The sequence below is a fragment of the Nothobranchius furzeri genome, chromosome 13 (assembly GCF_043380555.1).
Source record: "Nothobranchius furzeri strain GRZ-AD chromosome 13, NfurGRZ-RIMD1, whole genome shotgun sequence".
Classification (NCBI taxonomy): Eukaryota; Metazoa; Chordata; class Actinopteri; order Cyprinodontiformes; family Nothobranchiidae; genus Nothobranchius; species Nothobranchius furzeri.
Genome location: NC_091753.1, coordinates 59,329,907 through 59,336,196, shown reverse-complemented (window position 1 = coordinate 59,336,196; position 6,290 = coordinate 59,329,907). Strand labels below are relative to the sequence as shown.

At 37.2% G+C, this 6,290-nt stretch overlaps 1 long non-coding RNA gene across 1 annotated transcript; it reads right to left on the bottom strand.

Annotated features, from left to right (window-relative positions):
- Nucleotides 1–995: 995 nt before the first annotated feature.
- On the bottom strand, nt 996–4,574 carry LOC139062589 (uncharacterized). The gene is made up of 3 exons (XR_011516143.1): nt 2,526–4,574; nt 2,234–2,426; nt 996–2,160 (listed from the first exon to the last, which is right to left on the bottom strand). It is a non-coding gene; the product is annotated as an uncharacterized lncRNA (long non-coding RNA).
- Nucleotides 4,575–6,290: the final 1,716 nt, after the last annotated feature.

Genomic DNA, 6,290 nt, shown 5'->3' with positions numbered 1-6,290 from the left:
CTGGTCCTGTTTGTTTCTGTCCTCCTCCTCTGTGCCCACTGGCCACGCCGGCCTTCCTGTTCCTAAACAAAGATCGGAGCTCTGCAGCAGCGAAGAGCTCCATCTTGTCTCTCATGTCTGGAAATGCTGAAAAACTCAGGAAGAGAAATGTTCCTCTACTTTGTCTCCTACTGAGGTGTTCCTCAAGACTCCACCTCTAACGCAGCCCTAATAAGATGCATTCCTGGACTTGTACGAGCTCGTGTCCTTGTCCACGACACTTCCAGACGCATCAGTGTTTGTGTTGCTTGAAGACACCTTAGAAACAGCAGTGGAGACAGCCGACTACGTGACCTGCAGGAACAGGACCCTGGACAGCGACAGAATTAGCTGCAACAGCTCTGACCGTGTGTTAACTCAGCATTGTATGGTTTTATATATTTTTGTTTTTATTGATTGTGTTTAATTTTTCTTTAGATTGTTTCTGATTTCCTATTGCAGCACTTTGAGACTTCATTAAAATGTGAAGTGTGTTACAAATAAAATCTAAAAATAAACTATCATCCCTGCGTTTGTCAGAACCAGAACCAGAAACCCGCGAGGAGACAAGATAGTTCCAAACAGAAGTCTCTGTTTTATATGATGGACGGTAGTCCTTCAAGACTGTTGGAAAACAGTTTCAGGTGACGACCTCATGGAGCTCATCGAGAGAACAGCAAGAGTGTGTGAAGCAGTGATCAGAGCAAAGGGCGGCTATTATGAAGAAAATAGAATATAAAACATGTTTTCAGTTATTTCACCTGTAGTTTCTACCAATAAATAAAATTAATTAAATAAAGCCATTAACTTCTGGAAATATCCATCAAAATGTTGGTGAAAATGAATGAAATGATGCCCAGCTGCTTTGTAACATATAACCATAAAAATCAGGTCTACAATAAGTGGGAGCGGGTCTAAGTTTCCAGACGACGCCATACTGGACGCCATGTTTCCTTCTACGGGAGCCCATGAGGACAAAATACATTTACTCATTTGTAAGAAACGGTTACAAAACTTTCACCGTTCTGAAACGTTGTTTTACACGTTTACCTCTTCACTCGCTGTCAGTGATGAAAAGAGTCGGATGTGCTCGGCATTTTGCTGAAGTTCGTACTCCCCAGGGCTTTTTGACCCTACTGGGCATCCGTTGGTAAGGTCTTACTCCAACACAAAAATACTGCTTGTTTGCAATGACTTAGGAATCTACTGCCCCCTATGGCCAGGAACAAGACACACTGTGTTCATTAATAGTTTTGATGCCTTCAGTGAGGACCTCTGAATGTAAATGGTCATGAAGATGAAGACAACATGGGGAATGAGAAGGTGTGTCCACACTTTTAGCCCGTACTGAACGCCATGCTTGTGCTTGTGTGGAATAGCATGACACCACATTTCACCATCCTCTTTATTGGCGGCTGAGGTGTGAGTAGCACCTCTGGTGGAGCTTCCATCAGTGTGTTTAACTGAGAACCTCCACCAGCATTTAGCTGTAGGAACTGACGATTCTCCAGCTTCAGTAAAATGCTCAGCCCTCCTGGAGCTCGTCTGGCTCCTCGTTCCTCCAGAGAACTCCTCCATCATCACACTCCTCTTGCAAAGAGCTGAAAACATGATTAAATGGTGATTTTTAAAATGAATTTTGATGTAATTTAATCTTATTAATGCTGTTTAAAATAGATAATCCCACAGTTCCTTTTAGGCCCTGCTCGTGTAACTCTCAGATCATTTCCAGAGTGATGCCAGGAAGTGAAGTTCATGGTGGTAATGCGATCCAGAGGCTCTGCAGGATGCTGACAGTAGCAGTGAACGTCTGTAACCGGATCGCTCCGAGTTACGTAGAACGCTGACCCGACTTTGTTCTCATCTGCTGCCTGAAGGACTCCGCGAGCCAAAATGCTGCTGGCGTTGGAGCGACGCTGGGATGAGTTTGGATGGAGAGCAGAGGTTCTGGTCTGAGAGCATCTTCTTCCACAGATGTTTTATGTCTAACAGTGTCATGTTCTGAGGAAGGTGTTTAACCCAACACATGCAGAATCCACCCAGGAGACAGTATAATGAAAAATAATAAATTTATTTGTGGATAACGGTAACTGAGGGCGCACTGGGAATCCCAGTGGACGTGGGAAACGGGAAACGTGGCGTCTGGAGGAGAGAGCAGATTAGAGGCGAGTCCTGAGACCTTTAAGTCCAACAGATAATGAGTGAGGGGACTTACTGGGTTAAAATGAGTTCAGCGAGTGAGGGGATGGATAAGAGCCAGGGTATCCAGGTGAGCGGTTCCAGAGCTGGAGAGGGCGCGGGTGGTCGTTGGAGAGCGGGTCGGTCAGAGGTGAATGGATGACGTGGCGTGTGAGCAGAGCAGAGTCCTATTGAGCGTGGTGAGGGAACAATCCAGAGACGAGGAGAACCTGAGGTCGGAGATCCAACAGACGTAAAGTCACAAAAGTCCCAGGAAAAGGTGCACGTAATAATGTTCACAAGAGCCAAGTACGAGGGCATGAGACTACCAGCCAGTAGCAATCATCCGGCGTCGAGGAGTGTCACCTTCCTCCTTAAGAAGCCACCCCGCTGATTAGCTGATCAGGTGCAGCTGCCGCTCCCTCTCCTGCAAGACACAACTCAGAGATCTCATGTAGAGAGACGAGTGCTCGCCCCCGGCTCATGACACGCAGTAAAACCTTAAATGTGAAAAATATGAACTTAAATGTGTTTTTAAAACAGAGCAGTGGTAACATATCTGTTTAATAATTAACAACATAACAGTCATGAATCAACAGCTTGGGCCCTCCACCAGGGGGCAGCAGACGGACTGGAGAAGCAAGTTTCGAAGGTACTAATCCTGATGCTCCATCTGGAGGCTTCATGGCCACAAGTGCTTTGGTTTGTTTGCAGGTTGGCCTGAGCAGCTTATTTGTGTCCTTCTGCTCTGTTTGTTCGTATTTTTGTTTTTGTGTTGTTCTTTTGTGTTTTACTCCCACGGCTTCACCTCAGGTTCATCGACTGCGGTTGTTTCTGTTCTAGTGCAGCACTTTAGCGCTGCCTGGGCAGCTGCAGACATGCCGAATGAACAAATAAATCCTCGTTTTGTTTAGTTAGTTGTACCTTTGTCATGTTGTTTCTGCCGCCATCAGCTGCTTCCCTGTAGGGTTTGTTGCTGCTTCTCTGTCACGACCTTCGAAGCACCTTCAGTTAAGGAAATGACTCGTTTTTTTCTCCTGTCTGGACTCCATGCAGCGGCCCGTGAACCGGGTCAGAACCCCTTCCACTTCCATTAACAAACTCCTCATTAGCTCAGTTTCTAATCTTGCCGCCAGGTCATCAGGCTCTTTGTTCCCCTTTTAAAATCTGTTTCTGCTCGATCACGGAAAGCTGCAGGTCCTCAAGCTTCAGAAACTCAACAAGTTCAAACGTTTTTACCGAAGCCTCCGATGACTGTCATGTCCTTAGGGTGAGAGAACGGCGAGCTCATGAACGCTCACTAATCCAACAAGACTCAAAGCTGCAACACACACTTGTGTGACTAGGACTAGAAGTTTAGAAAGAGACCGGAAATCCACCTGAACAACCGCCAGGTGCTTTTGGTGAAAAGGATTCATAAAGAAATAAAACTGACCAACCGGGTCGCTGGGTCCCGGGCTCGGCCGGCTGCTGGTTGTGGCCCCCCGGGGCGATCCTCTGTGCCTCTCCAGGGGGGCGGGGGCCTTTCTGGTTGCAGTCTCCTTGGGGTTCCTGTGTTCTGCGGCAGCGCCTGGATCTCTGGGACTTGGAGCTCCCCCCGTCTCCAGCGCATCTTTGGGGGGCGGATCTGTGGTCCCTCACACTCTCTGTTGGACGCTCCTATAGAGAACCTTACATAAACAAGCGCGTGTACACACACAGGTGCTCACATGGTGCTCTCATAAGTATGGGCTTGGGCACGTTAAACACAGGTCTTAAGACTAAGGGGGGCACTTAATGCACTGTGATTTATTATCGTGATTCTTCAGTTAAACAATGTTGATTATATATTTCTTCATCAAGTTGACGCAGTGATAGCTAGATCTTGTTGTATTGTTGTTGTGTCCCATGTCTTTTGTCCCTTTGCTTTTTTTTGTCGTTTTCTGCAGGTCTAGAAGCAGACTCTTGTTCATTATTGTTTATTTTTGTGGACCCCCCTCTCCCCACCTTTTCTTTTCCTTTCTCTTTCACCTCTGACTCCGTGTCTGGTCGGAATTACAAAGCATTCAACAACAATAACAATAAAGTTTTAAGTATCAGGCGTGACATTAAAAGCAGACGCTTTGATGCTCCACCTGAGAGTAAATCTGTAAGGCTTGTTACCAGCATTCAGACATCAATTCTGTTTGCTTCACAGCCAGACAGGACACGGTAAAAAAAAAAAAAAAAAAGACCAACCCTGACCTTCTGTGGGCTTTCCTACCTGCAGCCGTCAGCACTGAGTAACACGAGATTATTATTGTTATTAATCAGAGCTGCAACATTTAATTTCCTCTGGAATCAATAAAGTATTTTTGAAATAAACGATAGTAAATGTAGAAAATATAACAGTAAATATTACATAATATAGTAAATATAGAAAACATAACAATAAATTTAACATAGTATAGTAAATGTTTCAATAAATATTACAAAATATAGTAAATATTACATAACATAGTAAATATAGTAAATATACAATGAATATTACATAATATAGTAAATATAGTAAATGTAACAGTAATTATTACATAATATAGTAAATATAACAGTAAATATTACAAAATATAGTATATAGTAAATACACAATAAATATTACATAATATAGTAAGTATAGTAAATGTAACAGTAAATATTATATAATATAGTAACTATATCAGTAAATATTACATAATATAGTAAATATAACAGTAAATATTACATTATATAGTAAATATATTAAATATACATTAAATATTACACAATATTGTAAATATAGTAAATATATCTGTAAATATTACATAATATAGTAAATATGGTATATATAACAGTAAATATTACATAATATAGTACATATAGTAAATAAATCAGTAAATATGACAAAATAGAAAAGATAGTAAATATAACAGTAAATATTACATAATATAGTAAACATAACAGTAAATATTACATAATATAGTAAATATAGTAAAATATAACAGTAAATATTACATAATATAAAAAATATAGTAAAATATAACAGTAAATATTACATAATATAAAAATATAGTAAATATAACAGTAAATATTACATAATATAGTAAATATGGTATATATAACAGTAAATATTACATAATATAGTAAATATAGTAAATAAATCAGTAAATATGACAATATAGAAAAGATAGTAAATATAACAGTAAACAAGACATAATATAGTAAACATAACTGTAAATATTACATAATATAGTAAAAATAGTAAATATTACATAATATAGTAAATATAGTAAATATACAATAACTATTACATAATATAGTAAATACAGAAAATATACAATAAATATTACATAAATTAGTAAATATATCAGTAAATATTACATAACATAGTAAATAAATCAGTAAATATTACATAATATAAAAAATATAGAAAATATAACAGTAAATATTACATAATATGGTAAATGTACAATAAATATTACATTATATAGTAAATATACAATATTACATAATATAGTAAATATAACAGTAAATATGACATAATATAGAAAATATAAAAGTAAATATTACATAATATAATAAATATAGTAAATATAACAGTAAATATTACATAATATAGTAAATATTCAATAAATATTACATAATATAGTAAATATACAATAAATATTACATAATATAGTAAATATAGTGAATATAACAGTAAATATTGCATAACATAGTAAATATAGTAATAATATCAGTAAATATGACATAATATAGAAAACGTAGTAAATATACTGGTAAATATTACATAATATAGTAAATATATCAGTAAATATTACATTATATAGTAAATATAACAGTAAATATTACATAATATAGTAAATATAACAGTAACTATTACATAATATAATATAGAAAATATAACAGTAAATTATACATTATATAGTAAATATACAATAAATATTACATAATATAGTAAATATAACAGTAAAGATCACATTATATAGTAAATATAGTAAACATATCAGTAAATATGACATAATATAGAAAACGTAGTAAATATACTGGTAAATATTACATAATATAGTAAATATATCAGTAAATATTACATAATATAGTAAATATAACAGAAAATATTA